The sequence below is a fragment of the Falco peregrinus genome, chromosome 13 (assembly GCF_023634155.1).
Source record: "Falco peregrinus isolate bFalPer1 chromosome 13, bFalPer1.pri, whole genome shotgun sequence".
Lineage (NCBI taxonomy): Eukaryota > Metazoa > Chordata > Aves > Falconiformes > Falconidae > Falco > Falco peregrinus.
In genome coordinates, this window is record NC_073733.1 from 17,521,713 (window position 1) to 17,537,370 (window position 15,658).

The 15,658-nt window shown below is 43.6% G+C and overlaps 2 long non-coding RNA genes across 7 annotated transcripts in view; both read right to left on the reverse strand.

Annotated features, from left to right (window-relative positions):
• Positions 1-4,819, reverse strand: part of LOC114010889 (uncharacterized) — a 31,056-nt gene extending 26,237 nt beyond the window's left edge. For 4 of the 5 annotated variants that reach the window (XR_008749731.1, XR_008749733.1, XR_008749734.1 and 1 more), the window contains exon 1: positions 632-4,819. This is a non-coding gene — a long non-coding RNA (uncharacterized LOC114010889). The remainder of the gene's footprint in view (positions 1-631) is intronic. The other variant, XR_008749732.1, reaches the window with a different exon arrangement.
• An 85-nt stretch (positions 4,820-4,904) lies between these two features.
• LOC114010881 (uncharacterized) overlaps positions 4,905-15,658 on the reverse strand; it is a 441,280-nt gene continuing 430,526 nt past the window's right edge. The window contains exons 6-8 of one of the 2 annotated variants that reach the window (XR_008749754.1): positions 8,727-9,220; positions 7,315-7,393; positions 4,905-6,284 (exon numbers count right to left, since the gene is read on the reverse strand). This is a non-coding gene — a long non-coding RNA (uncharacterized LOC114010881). Of the gene's footprint in view, positions 7,394-8,726; positions 9,221-15,658 lie in introns of both variants that reach the window. The other variant, XR_003552549.2, reaches the window with a different exon arrangement.

The following is a 15,658-nucleotide window of genomic DNA, read 5'->3' on the forward strand; positions in this document are numbered from 1 at the left end:
TAGCACCCTCCACATCATTAAGGTATGGAGGTGCTTCAGGTCATTGATGTGAGGGTCCATTTTGCCAACCTAGAGCTAGGTATGTACCGTCTTGTGCTTTATTGAACACAATGTATTTCAAGGAAGCATGTGTTGTGTTGTGCCATTGGCCTTCCTCCAACAGTATAATCCAATTTTTCTGTTTTCCAGGCTAAAGATACTCATTCCTTTTGACAAGGAGTTATGGTGTCAATAAGATTTGAGATGCACAGAGAATAGCCTGTGACATGGTATCTTTCTTTTGTGCCAAACTAGTACTCCTTTCCTGGCTAAGAGAGGCAAACCACACACTAAGAGGTTTCCTGGGTCCTGACAGCCCACCACCACAGCTTCAGCTGGGGCTGGCTTCAGCCTGACCAAGCTGCCTGCTTTTCTGCACCCTGCTCCCACCGTCTAGCTTCCTCTAAAAGCTTAGCTGGAGGATGACTCACTTCAGTGAACATCAGAAAAAAATCCTGAATACAATTAAACGTGCCTTGCAGTGCTCTTAGCTAGGCAGAGTGGTGGGGCTGGGGAGCTTTTGAATTAATTCCACACTTTGTTTATCTGGAGTCTGGCCTTCAATATCTAGTATTGCTCCTAAATATTTTACCTCTTGTTGCACTAATTGAACCTTTTGTCTGTTGACTTTCAATCCTTCCTCCTGGATTGCAGCCAAAACTTCCTGTCTGCTGACACGCTTGTTCTTCAGAATTCAGGTGTGATCCACACATGATGTTACATGCTTCCAGAACCTGCAGGCTAATTTCTTCCACGTTTGGGTGATGTGTATGTGACAAATCACAGGAGCTTGTGAAATCCTTGAAGAACTCATGTGAAACAATTTTGTTTCTCCTGAAATGTAACAACAAACTTTTACCAACATTTCTCTGATAAAGGGCTGAAGTAAAATGCATTTGCTAGATCTATGACTGAAAACCACTTAGCTCCTTGTACTATTGCAGCCGTAATTTCTGGCATTTTAACAAGAAGAGGTGATGTTTGTGGAGTTTCAGCATTTAATGCTCTGAAATCCACAGTCAGATGCATCTTTCTATCTCCCTTTAATACCAGCCATACAGGGGAATTACACACACTGGGTCATTGCACTGGCACTCCTTGATCCACCAGGCTTTCTGAGCTTCGCTTGGGTACTTACATCGTTTCTGCAGTCTTGGATCAAGCCCTGTTATTAAAGCAAAGGCATTAATCTTTCCATACTCCAACTTATCTCAAGCTTATACTTGCAGAAAGGTAACTCACCCTCATCCTGAGGTCTTCTGAGTATTTCAGGAGCCTTTACAGGAGTACTTAATTTTGTAGGTAAGGCAATTATCAGTCCCTTCTATTTCTGTATTATCCTTCCACAGTTAGCAAGATCTAAAATAACCTATTTTGTTTAAGGACCGGCTGCTGTAAAGCCCATTTTTTATCCTGCACATGAAGCTGAATACAAGAAAACCCAACTGCACTCTCCGGTTTGCACCAGGGTGTAGGAGCAGAGCTGAAATGCTTTTTGCACCACAGGTGACCACTGTACACTTTTGTCTGTACGGTGTACCTTGCAGGTACCCACATTCTTGCAAACTAGGAATTTCAATAGTCACTGAGGCACCAGAATCTAATAACAATTTGGGCTCTCAGTATCTTGGTTTTAATTGCTATTGTACAGTTCTGCCAATTTATGCATTAAGACACTAATGGGTTTTATATTCCACCTAGCCAGATCTTTTCCCAGGCTCTCTAGTGCCTTCCAAACCCTGTTTCACATCGAATTCAAATGCCATTTCCAAGACTTATCCAGTCCAGACAAAGCACCCCCTACCTTCCCGCAGGCAGAGTGCCGCACACCGCGGGACTGTAAAGTTCCCTCTCATCCTCCAGAGCTTTGGCCTTGTTTGTCCTCAGGACCCTGATTTGAGAAAGTGATTATTACTGGTACCAATTGCTTTGACTAGGTTTGTTTCTAGCTCCTTTTCTTTCCAGAGTATCCTTCCATCCCTCCCGGCATGCACCCCTGCCTCTCATTTCTGTTAGCTGAAATCCCAGGTCCTGCAGTCATGCCTAACCTCTAGCGTAGCATGCTGTTCTGAATACCGGTTCACTATCAATAGGACCTCGGTGTCCCCCAGCAGCAATGCAGGAACTATCCCAGGAGTAACTTTCTAGCAATACATGACTCCAGTCCCTCATCTGATTGTTTCTTTTTCTTCCAGATTAGATTCCAAACCAGTTAAAAATCTTGACGCTCATCACAACCACCATAGCCTATTCGCCCTTCCCACTGCAGGCTCGTGGAGCTCAGTGTCATGTGGAGTCCAGTCAGTGGGCATTCAGCCAGCTTTACCTCCAGGATTCTCATTAGAATTGGTCTAACTGGGCTGCTCACCTGAAGCCCCAATCCACTCCACACAAATATCCCTATTTAAAGTCCCAGTTCCATAGTGAAAACTCACCCTTGAGTGGTAACCAGCACCATTTAACAGTGAGTCTTCCAATGGTCTCTTTCTCATGCTGGTCTCTGTCTCCCTGAATTGGCAATATTCTTTACCATGATGGGATCCTCCTTGCCTGTGTGCTCGTAGCTCATTATGCAAAAGAGCACAAATTTCCAGGGTACGGCCTGGGTGAAATGTCTCCATCCCAGTCATCAGGGTCACTGCTCCTTCTCCAGTTTGTACTGCAGTCAATATATCCAGCTTAGCTGACAACTTCTGTTTATTTTTCTTACTTACTTGCTTACTGGAGTCTCAGAATTCAAGTGTTCTTCTTCACCCTATGCGGCAATGATTCGATTTCTATTCCTGCTCCACTCAGACTCTCACAGCCTCACTCTCATGGACGTGACTGCTGGGTTACCGCCAATCTGCCACAAGTAAAATGCAGTCTGATGATGCATCCAGACACCCCCTTCCCCATCAGTGCAGAGCAGAATAAAACCAACTTGGCTAACATCTCCTTTACTAAACAAAATTGGAGGAACTGCTAGTGCTGCCCTGGTGCCAGGCAATTTTAAGGCATTTACATGTGCATTAACATACCCAAATGCCAAAGCCAAGGGAAGATCAAGCCTGACAGTGGTGAAGTCTTGTTCAGATCCCTGGGTGGTAGGTGGCATCATCTGGCTACTGGTGAGGACTATGGTGCCTGTACACCATTACATCCTCAGGTTTTTCCTTATATAGGCTAGTTTCAAAGGAAAACACTCCTGATCTGCCAGTCCAAACCGCTTTTTTATAGGGTTAGCTTTGCAAACACAGCAGTAGGTATGTGACTTTATTATGTACAACTAAAGGATCATTCTGTGAAACAGACCCTAGTTTCCAACAATTTTCCAGCCTACTTGCTTCAGATTTACCAAGTTACTTTGGGCTAGCCAGATACCCACTGTGTGGCTAAGGTATTCATGGTAAGTTGTGCTGTAGCCAGAGTAATTCTCTGTATCGTGACCCTTCTCATGAATGATCTCCTCACCTGGCCTCTGTAACCCTTCCTCGCTTATCCAAGCTTCACAGCTCCTTCAAAAACTTGCTGCTGAACATGAGAAGCATGCAGAAAATAGGTCTTTCTGCCTTTCCATGGCAAAGCCCAAGGACCACATTGACCTTCCTTGTCTGTCAGACAGGGTCTGATGGCTAAAGGACCACGCAGAGGAGCAGCTGCCTGCAAGCGCTTGCCTGCCCCAAGGTGGTCCTCTTGCTGTTTGGGGGTCCCTGGTGGCACTAGTTCCTCTGTAAGTCTGCACATGAAAGTTGTGATCTGCCATGCTCCACTGTGGCAACAACACTGCTTGTACAGTGAAGGGCCCTGTGATTTGTGGTGCTATAAAAGCTGAAAAACTCTATCATTGCCTTTTATATATAATTGAAAACACAATAATTGACTGCAGTGTCAACAAAAGAAAGCAGGCAGCACCCTTGGAAATACACACGCATGTCTGCATGCACATGCGCACACACAACCTCCTACTGCCAGCCAGGCAGTGCTGCGTGACTTGTCTTAATAGAAGGCTTAAAATGAATCAGAATTATTTCCAGATTAGAGGAAAAAATATCCTGTGAAGATGTTTGAGTCTAAGCACAAAGAACACAAAGAGAGCAGTCTCTTTGCCAGTCAGCGCAGCATTTTCTTTTCTCTGGTCCTTTGCTCTCTGCCCTCCTTCTCCTACAACCTGGCTTAACCTTTTTTTTCTGCCTGATGCAGGTGAACATGCGACACTGTAAAGCTGCTGCACCCACACTGGTCTATCTATGAGCACGTCATGCATCTCCCAGGTTTTCCCTTTTCATTTTCTTGACAAAGGTCTCAGCCAGGCTCCCCAAACCAATGTGGTTCCTTTCTGAACTCAGTTTCAGCAACTTAACACATCCATCTACAACGACAGTATCCAAGACCATAAACCCTGTTCCTCCTGGTATCGCCTGACCAGGCTCTAACCCTACGGAGCCTTTGGCCATGTCGTCTGGCAGAGTTTGTATGTAGCAGGGCATCAGGAATACACGGGACTGCTGTCTGTATCCTTGCCAGCTCAAGGGTCCCAAATGCATCACAATGTCTGGTGGAGCTGGTGATCACACCTCTGTTTGATGCTCTGGATGCTGGAATTTCAGGGCAATATGACAAGGTTTTCTCTTCTCCAGTGGTAGAGCAGCCACTGCAGGCAATTCACTAATTTCAGTGTCGAAGCATATGGGGATCTTGCACAATTTCCTTGATGCTTTCACTGGGCCACAAAGCCTGGAAGACATGCTGCATACGAGTAACAGGGCATTGAAGGAGATGGGAAGGATGAGGAAAGAGGGACAAAGGGTGGAAGAAAAACAAAACCCCCTCCCCAAATCCCACCAACACCCCCCCCCCCCCCTTCAGCTGTTTACATATAGAAGAATTTTTCATTTTTGACTGCTCTAGTGTGCCATTTTGTTTACCTCAGGTGCTTTTAGGGCAAATTATAGAAACAGGCCAGGTTACTTCGCTCTTTTTTAGACAGTTTCACTTTCAGCTTCTTCTACACAAACAACATGCTACGATTTGGGGGTTGCAAAGGCTGCAGGGAAATATCGATTTCCTCACAATAACACTAAAACAGTTCGACCCAACATTTTCTGAAGGTTTTTACAAAACATACATTTTGAGGGACAAGTTTGACTTGACAGACTTCTTTTTAAGAAAGCTGCCTTTCTTGCAGCCGCAGTAGAGCTGTTATTTACTTGTTTTTATTACAGAAAGAGAATTGTTGATGCTAGAAATTTCTTTTACTCAGGTAAATAGCTCTAAAGTTTCAGATTATCTGGTTATGTGAAAAACTGCACTGTAACTCACAATTTTTTTTAAATTATTCAGCTATTTAAAAAAAATCTTAATTATAGTAGAGAATAATTAATTCCTTCTGATACTTACAACTCAGACACTCCCTTGTATGCCTCAGGGGTCCAGGAGTCTTAGGCGAATGCAACAATGGGAATTGCATCTTTGAAAAGCTAGCTTTCTCTAAGGCTTTTCTTACCTTGGCAATAGTTCTGTATACGAGAATAGGGACTGATGGCCAATAGCTTAGCCGGGAATTCCTGAGCCATCAGATCTCAATACAGAAGGTCACATGGCACCTCTACTATCAAAAGCATTCCAAAAAAAGACACCAAAGTACACGAACGGCGATACTACTAGTGCACTACGCAAACTGCAGCTCATCTCATCGTGCTATCACAGCCCCAGTCACAGCCCCCTGTAGGGTACCACTGGACTAGGAACTCCAGAGCCAGTCTTTCTTCAAACCCCTCTGTCCCATGGTCTCATCACAGACTTCTAGTCTATTCCTGCCTTGTGAAACTGCTCTGTGTCATCCGGCCAACTGACACTCCAGGAGCAGTGCTGCTCCTCTGCCTCACATTGCCAGCTTTAATGTACCTTCTGCCAGAGCTGCACTCACGGGGGCACTGGGGATCACAGCTAACCCCTGCAGAGATGAGTAGCTGAGATGGACATGCAAGGTCAGGAGATGCCAAGATGGGAAGGAGGCTTATGCCTCCCGTCAGAATCACTGCAGTGACTTTTTCGCTCATTTTATGCCACTTGCCTCAGCTACAGAGCCCTAATCAGTTTAATTCAAGGAAACAGATCTCAGCTTCTGTCCTCCCCATCTCATTTAGCCCAGTGAGCTGGGTGACGATTGCTGTTGCCAGCTGCTCCAACATTCTGGGGACTGAGTTGCTCCTCTTAACCAGGAAAACGGTCCAACTATGAAGGACATGGGCTTTATGTGTATCCTAGTCCCTCACATCGAGAAGCATATGAAGTGTCAGTCTCAGGGGGGAGGACGGGACGCTAACAGACACCCTAAAGACAGCTGAGCAATATTGAGTATACTCAGATTTTACAAACCTTGAGAGTAAGGGGTGGGAGAAAGCAGTGCAGGGCCTCTGGATCTGCCAAGAAAGGAGTTATTTCTTGGGATTTTCACATTTTTCCAAAGTTGGCTAACAGGACTAGGTCTGGTGAAGGCCTCCAAATAATTGTTCTGTTTTACTCTAAGATCAATATCAGCTAACATACTTCTCTAGCATTCAATACACCTTCACTCATGGGCTTTCCCTTTCCAGAGCCAAATATCAGTGTAAAGCAGCCACTGGGAAGTGCGGCATGCCCAGGGAAAGCCTGCTGACCTGAAGCCAGCAGATACTGAAGGTTCATGCTACGCTATTTTCTTCCAAAAAACATTTAAAAAAGATAGATTTCTGAAAGCTTTTGAGGCTGTCACGTACAGCATCTTAGCCTTTGTGATGCTTTACCAGCACCTCTGTCTTTCCATGTTTCTTACAGCACATCACGTAACAGCATCCTTTCCCACTCCTTCACCCTCTTGGAAGCTTCTGGAGGTTGAGGCAGGACAATAACGCAATACACAGCCATGCATACCGGTGGGCAATCAGCAGAACTGGTAGTGAATATAACTCATAAAGAATGACGTGTTTGCCCCATTTCTGCTCCTGGTGGAACACTAATTCCCAGTGAAAGCAATTGTGGCATCTTATTTCTGGCTTATGGCTCTAAATCTCCTCTCCACCCATTCATGTGTCATAGATAAGAGCTGCATTTACATCGCGTCAGTCACACCCTGCTGCACAAGAAGGTGAAGCCACTTTAAGCAGGTTAGTTAGTAATGCAAGACCCTTTCCCAGAACAGCAAACTTCTTTCTGACATCTTTGATGGCAAAATAGGAAAAGGAAAATTCAATTACATTTCAAACCCTAATAAAATTCACTTATCTTTCCCCTTCTTCTATTTTGAAAATATACCTGCATTTGCCACTTTTACTGGATCTTCTCCCTTTTAAAATTCAGTAAACCTTGCGTGCATCCTCACTCATCTCCTTCTCTGTGAAGAATTAGAAAGAAATAATAAGCTGGGATATTTGAATAAAATCCTTTTTATTTCATGGCCTGATTTTACTTCCATAAACTCTGCATTTATAGCAACCTCATAAATTACGAATGTACGTAGAAAATAAATACTCCTTGTTTCTCCTACTGAGGCTGCAGACTTAGCAAACAGATCTCTCAAAATCACAGGAAAAGGAAAGGGTATTTTCTTTTCGACTCATTCAACTGGAAATACAATTTTGAGAAAAGCAAAGCAGTGTTTCCCTTTCACTGTTTCCATTTCATTTGGGCTGATAAATGCCTCTGGGACATAGCGTTTCTGGTTTCACCTCTTCCCAGTCATCTGTCTTTTTCCTTCCCTTTCTTTCTCCCTCTCTGCCTCTTCCCCTCTTTTTCAATTGGCCTAAAAATAAGTGACACCTGGCAGCTGCAGGGTGTTGGCTGTCGCAGGGATTGTTGGTATATGACCTTCTGTCCATAGTAGAAGAGGACTGGTTTCCTTTAGACAGGTATTGAGCAAGCTGAGAAGTGGTTTGACTATCTTCACTGATGACATTGACCAAAGGATGTTCCAGAGATGTCAGAGGCTTGTGGTTAGGTAGCCAGCCAGATGTGAACGATGGGACTTTTATTACAAACAGTCCCATCCAATAAAAGCATGTTAAGACTTTGAAAGAAAAGAAAGCCACTGTGAATTCATGTCCTTCTTTGTGCTTCTGCTGGCAGGAAGGCACTGAATTAGTGTGAAAATTGAGCAAAAATTAATCTTTGCCTCATAATCCATTATTTAAAAAGGAACACTCACTCACTATAATTTTCAAGTCACTGCTACAGCAAAGTCATTCTGAAATCTGTAAGTTTGCCATAGGGGAAAAATAGCAACACAAGACTAGGTCTTGAGATTTGCCAGAGTGCCAGACTCTTAATCTGCTTACCGCATGTACCATTTGCAATTTTGTGTTGCAGTTAGAGCCTCCCCAAGGTCACCCCAAACATCTCAAAGCTCTTAACCATCTGTCTCAGATTCCTGAAAATTAACATGGAGATGGAGAGAGAAAGACTGCCTCATTAGGGTCACTCTCATTTACCAGGAAAAGCCACACCTGTGCCAGCTACACCAGGAGCAGAGCCCTGGGCAGGCATAGCACCAAACCAAAGGCTTTCGGTCCTCACAGCTAAGCCCATGGCCACCCCATCCCCCTGCCACCAAAGTGCCTGGCCGCACACTCCCTGCTGGCACCTGCAAGGAAATGACGGGCAGGCTGGGATCGCTGGCACCAGTACCACCAGTGCTCACCTCTGCTGGCACGAGCATCACCAGTGCTCACCTCTGCTGGCTCCAGATCCTGCTGCAGGTAGAGATGTGGGGCTCAGGACCTCTTCATGCCTGCCATAGCTTGAGTGGTCATCGTGTAGGGGGGGCTCAGGCTTTGTTTCATCAGGGGTTCCCTTCAGCCCAGCTGTCACTTTAAGCAGAGTTGTGTAAGAGAGAAACTACACAGCTGTGCTTCATTTGTCATACGACTGCCCGCTGTCCTCCAGCTTTCCATGCGATTTTGGAGAGCAGGAATAAAGTTGAGAGGATAAATCAACTGGAGAAACAGTCTTGTGGCAATGGGAACCAATCCTGGATCTTTAGGAAGGCTTGAACCAGGTCACTGAATCTCTCTGCATCTATTTCCCTTCATGAAACACGGTTGTAAAACATATTTCTTCCTTATGCATGTAGATTGTGGTGCTGTTTGGTCTCCTGCTAGCTGCCTCGCAACCTGGGATGCCAGTCTCTGCTGGGGTCCATAAGATTTAACGTAATATAACAAAGCTACGAAGAATGAAATACATACATTACCGAGCGTGACACACATACACGCAAATCTGGCTCCTGCTATGACACAAGAAAGGACTAACAGGGAAATTGGTATTTGGTTTCTGCTTTTAGGGAAAAGAAAAGGAAACAAACAAACAATTATGGTAGACTATAAAACAGCAATAAAAAGAATGGAGATTAAACTGCAGCATGCAGTTTAAAAGAAATAAATAGCAAAACTCATCTAAATTTGTTTCCATTGGGTCTGAACTATAATTCTGGGACAAAAAAGCCTTCCCCCCCCCCCGAAAAAAAAAAAAGCCAAACTTCTTTAAAAAGAGGATATTATGGAAGGAAATGACTGATGAATACTTTGAGAATGTGTTAACTTTTAAACAGCTTGAATATTCAAATCAGAATAAAAATATTCCTTCAATTAAAAATTATTAAAATTAGCTCAAAGTATTTTTTGGTGTGTTCACTGCAAGAATTTAATAGGATCTAGTACTCAGCAAAGCTTTGAAGCAAAAATAACGTCTCAGGAGCTCATTACGCATTAAATCCTATCAAAAAGCAGGATCCCACTATGAAATTAACACAATTTGCAAATCATTATTGCAGGCTACTCCTTCCTTTGCTCTTTTTGCCTCTTTTAACTTGAATCTGCGATGCTGTCAAATCCACCACCACCAAGAAACACGCACAGAAAAATGGGCATTGTATCTTGAAACATCCTGAGCTGTGAACGGCACGGTACAGTAGTCACACAGAACGATATACACAGGAGAAGCTGTCAGGAAAGCCAAGAAGTAGAAAGTGTAGAAGTAGAAGTGAACCAAGGGATGTGGCTCAAAATCTTGTTTGGGAACTTTTTGTACAGTAGGAAATGTTGAACCTTGTGCTTTCCCAGGCTTCTGTAAATGTAGCGTTGTAGTTTTTGGGTTTCAGCCTTAGTTTTAACACGGCTGAATTAATTGGTTATTTTACAGGACATGTTCACTCACAAGTATTCATGAAATATGAATCAGTGGACAAAGTCTCCTTTTAATGAAATACTGGTTCTTGTTTCCTCTTGTCTGAATCAGAGGAAGAGAAAAAAAGAACAATCAATACGGCCTGAAACAGCTATAGCTCATTAAAATTCTAGGCTGTCAATACCATATACGTCTATCACTTCAGAGGCTACCGAAGTGTTGGGGGTAATGGCACTTTACTACTGTATTTGTAAAATACTTGTGGTGTCTGCTAAAACTTAGCAGGTGTTGGCTGCCTTCAGTGTTTCTGGGGGCCAAAAGGAGGTGACAATTAAGGGAGAGTCATCAGTCTCCTTAACTGTCCTCGGCTAATGTGAAAACCAATGTAGTTGAGTTAGGGATTCGTCTCCATAGAGCCCAGCTGTTATTTTTAATGCAGTATGTGGAATATTAAACTGTTTATCTTGTTATTGAAGCCATAAGAAGGCTCTTTCATGTCATCATTTCTATTTTATTTTGTTTAGAGTCCTTCATTAACTTTTCATATGAAAGATCTGTAATTTACATCTTCAAAGAACTTTCAAAATGTAAGTTTTAGGGACGACAAGTGCTGTATGTGTGCAGTTCTACTCTGATGGCAAAGTCAAATCGCAAAAATACCATCAAGAATGTTTCTTCCTTTTCTTTTTTATTTATAAGTAAAACACGGGGGATTTCTCTGGGGAAAAAAGAAATAGTCTGACTGGATACTAATCAGGACAAACAGAAGGCTAAACCAGTGCTGCCTCTGAAAGGCTAGGGAAGGCTTTATGATCTATGGTCTAGGGCGAAAAGCCCTAAATTAATATGAGGTAGCTTAAGACCAGGCATGTTCTGCACTTAAGTATTGGTTTTGCTTTGCAGTCCTAATTCTGAGCAGTCAAAAACCCAAACCAACCCCCTCAAACCTGCAGGAGGTTTTGTTCCTCCTTGTTAGGTCAGGGAACATGGCCTGATTTTTGGACACCTGGGAGCAGAGGAAAACTCTGGCCAGTGCTGTTAAGCTTTATTTCTCTGCTACTGTTCAGTCCTGATAAGAAGTGCAGCTTGGAAGACCATTTCACTGGGACATTTCATCAGCAACCACAGCAGGGTTCAGAAGCTGTACACAAAATCCTTGCCCCACAGAGATCAGCACCAACATCCCGAACATCCAACAAGCTTTATATTACTACATCTAAGGGCGATAACCCCTCTCAGGTCAACTCCCTTATTATAAATCAGTCGATCAATCCCCAAGATTGCTAAAGCATTCAGTTTCACATTGTGATGGTAAAGCAATTAAAAGCTCGGCCCTAAACAAATTAGATTTTGTATGTTTGGTTTTACAAACACCCAGAAAGGGGTCAGATCTTTTATCACTGTTGTCAAGGGGGAGGGAGGGAATCCATCAAGTCACACAGAACTAATTTACACCACTTAGTGAAAAAAATTGGAGCTATAAATGGTAATCCAAGTAGAAAGGTTTCTTTCAGTACAGAAACGTACCAGTCTCTGTAGAAGCCAAACAGGTCGTGAGTTGGTACCAGCTGAGGAAGCAAAGGAATGGGGGACACACTAGAGAAAAGTGACCTGTAGCAATGAGTAGAAAAACGATTGAATCGGGAGTTGTCTGGCCATGTTTGTATATGTGATCTCTTATCTCAACGTGGTATTTCATTGCCATGCCCTAGAGCTACACCACCATGACTGCAGCTCTGGGGATTGCCTTACTGCACTGCACTGCACCACGGAGGCAGATGTGCTCATCCGTGCTCCCCTGGCATCTCCCTTGGGTGGTCATGCTCTCATGGCACTCAGTTCCCTTATTCCTCTGTTTAATCCCATCCTGCTGTCTCTTTTGCCTGTTGGGTGCTGAGATAACAGCAGCATCACACTGAGGTGGAGCGGTGCTGATAGGGAAGCCAGGCCTGGGTAAGTCTGACAAGACCTGGAGACTGCCTTCAACCCTGGGTGATGCTAATATGTGTCTGGGTTACATTTCTCCTTAAATTCTTCCAGAAAGTCCACCCAGGCTTAAGAGTGCAAACTGCTCAGAGTAGGGACTATCATTCACTGTGCTTTTACTCATCAAGGCACATGCCTAATGCCTTATCTTTAATGAAAGTCTCCGCATGTTCCTGTACTATAAATAATAATTTAAATATTGTATGTCTGAGCTCCAGTGGCTGAGGTTGAAGTGATCATTTTGGAAAGATGGAACAGCTCTCATCTAAAAATATGTATCTGAAAAACTATTCTGGAAGAAGCGAGACTTATAAATTGATAAATGGGTTGAAGCTGGGATGGAGACTGCGATGAGAGGAAAAATTCAGCTCTCAGAAGAAAGGAAATTAAAGAAAAGCAAGAACTGTTCCAAGACTTTTATTGTTTAAAATTAAAGATTTGAGGCGTAGCAATATAACAACTGGGAAACTGGCATTCTGAAAATGCTGACCTAGATGAGGAGTTTTTGAATCCAAGAAAACATCATTAAGGAGACTTTCCACTTAGCAAAAATAAGCAGGAAAAATGGAAATGTTTTTTATGGAAATGTAACTTTGTAGAAGATTAGAGAAGCATGACAGAAACCCAGAATGAGGATTCAGAGAAAGCATATCTCAGCCAACTAAGTAGCTTTGATCCTAATTGATAGGAAGCACAGATACAATTACTCTCTTTCCAGTTCCCTCCATACGAGCAGCCCGGTCAGACACTAACTAACCTGCGCAGTGTAGGAGTCCGTCCTTCCACTGGCTCACGGGCTTTACACTGCTGTGCACAGACTGCTGCCACGGGTGGCACGCCACTGCAAGAACAGTTCCGTGATGGGCTTTGGGATTGTACAAAATTATATACTTTTCATACATAAACAGTATTTTCTACCTTTAAAACTATTGTTTTTCAATGGAAAATTGTAGTATTTCACATCTTTTTCTGAGACTAAATATCATTGAATAAGAATACCCCTGACATATTTCCTTTAATAATCCAGCAAAATTCTAGCACTTTCCCCCCCACATTTTATGGAAAGAGCAGAAAACTTTTCTCGTTTCTGTTTGAATTTTAACACTTCATTGATACAAAGACATGTACTTTTAAGCATGACCTACCAAAGGTCTTCAAATTTTCTGCCACATGGACCAAATTAATTGCTTTATTAATCACAGAATGACAGAACAGTTGATGTTGGGAGGGACCTCTGGAGGTCACCTAGTCCCCCCCTGCTAAAGCAGGGTCACCTGGGGCAGGCTGCACAGAGTCACGTCCAGGCAGGTGTGAATGTCCCCAGAGAAGGAGACTGCACAGCCTCTCTGGGCAGCCTGTCCCAGGATCTGCCACCCTCACGGTAAAGAAGTTCTTCCTCATCTTCAGAAGGAACTTCTTGTGCTGCAGTTTGTGTCCCTTGCCCCTTGTCCTGTTATTATTAGCCAGCTCTCTTGGACCCCACTACATTACAGAGTCCTAACCCATGGGACGATTATGATAAAACCAGTTTTACTTCCTACTTATGAAAACCTATTTCTCTGAGAGACTCTAAAATAGAAATGGGAAGGTTGTGAGGTGCATGGACCCAGCAATACTGGCACTCTGGGTGGTGGAACGGGGGGCAGGGAGGATGCAGAGCGGTTCAGAAGTAAAGATGACAAGAATACGCTATAGGCCACAGCAGAACATGGAGCAGAACCCGCTTCTGTGGTCATAATGAATGGACAACTTTTGTTTTCAGGAGCAAAAAAATTCTGCCACAATCTTACTTGAAGCCAATTACATAGATGTAGGAGATATTCATGGTGTGGGGAGCTTTATGGCATGGATTAATTTGAAACCCACAGAAACCAGTGAGAAGCTGTAGGACTGCAGTAGGTTTTGCTTTAGCCATAAAAACTTAAAGCTCCCACCAAAATGCTGAAGAAACATAGAATGTCATTGGGGTGGCGAGCAAAAACTATGGAAGACCATTTTAGTGACTCAGAAATCCCACACTAAAAAGTGAAGAGAAAGAAAGAGTGAGCACATGATGGAGATCTTGAACAGTTTAAGCTGAACTAGGGAGACAGAAACATAATTGCTGCATTGGCATGAAGATATAGAGGGCTGGGCACTCGTGGGAAGGGTTAAAAGTCCACATTTACCCTGGATTGCGGTTCAAGGCAGGAAACTTTTATGCTGACAGAATACAGGCTGGAGAGGGAAAAGGCGACAAATTGATAGGAAAGAATCAAGCTAGTGAAAGTGAATAATAGAGGAGCAGACAGTAATTGTTGAAGGAGATTTGATAAACTGTTTCAGAGCAAGACAAAGAGCAGAGAGTCAAATATTGTGCTGCCACAAAAGCCAGAAGTCAGAAAAAAAGAGTAAAAGCAATGCTTTTTTTTCCCCTCTCAGAAAACACCTAACAAGGGGCCAAGTGAGAGAAGAATCAATAAGGCTGATTTAAGGTATGTTAGAAATGAATTTTTAAAATAATAAAATTATTCTGCTCAATTTAATTGGTGAATCAGCAAGATCTATCATATAATATTTGAGACCAGGGTGGAGGATTATGAAATGAAGCACAGGGAAGAGCAGGGCTCCCATAGGAGCCCTTTGTAAAAAGAAGGGCTGAGAAAGGAAAGATTGGGAAGGTTCAGGCAAGAACGTTTTAGCATGCTTTATAAACATGACTAAGAAGTCAGTCTTGAGGAGATCACAAAATAGTGAAGAAAGGGGGTATGATAAACCAAGCTAAAGGGGCCCAGACTGGACAAGAAAAGATACCTCTGTTATCCGGATGCCACGGCAGAAGGAACCAAGGAGGGGCTGGTTTTCCAGATGCCATGGCTTCCAGACACCATTGACTTCCAGAGACCATCCCTGGCTGACAGATGCCACTACAAACAGGGCAGCAGGGATGGAATGGCAGAAGGGTGTACAACACTATCTTCTTGCCATGGGGCTGGTAACTGAGCAAACAACAAGGACTTGGACAGTCTAGGTTCTGAAGGATGCAGTGAGTAACAGCACCGATTTTTTTAAACTAAAAAGCTAAAATGTTGTTTGATCTATTGTTTGTGCCCCTTCTGCATGCTCTTCTGAGAAAGAACATGAAGCAAAGAGCTGGCTCTGCAGTCTCAGAGGTCTGGGCCCACAGTGCACACACACACACGTATTCCCATCACCAGCGCTTAGGTGTTCATGCTTCAAGAGAACAGAAGGCTTGCCGTTACGCACAACTGCAGGTTCAGTTTGCATTTACACTTCACCAGTCGCTGGGCTGTAGTCTAGAACTGTAGCTGCCCTGCAGGTCCAGACATCATGCTGGTCGGCTGGCACTGAACAGGGACTGCTGAGGCTCCCTTTGAAAGACCACTGCTGGCCTTCCCAAGCACGCTGAACTCCCTGTGTCCACAGATTAGACAAGATCTTAGAGCTGGAACAAGGTCAAATGTAAAATACTGCAGCTGGCCCTTTCCCAGAG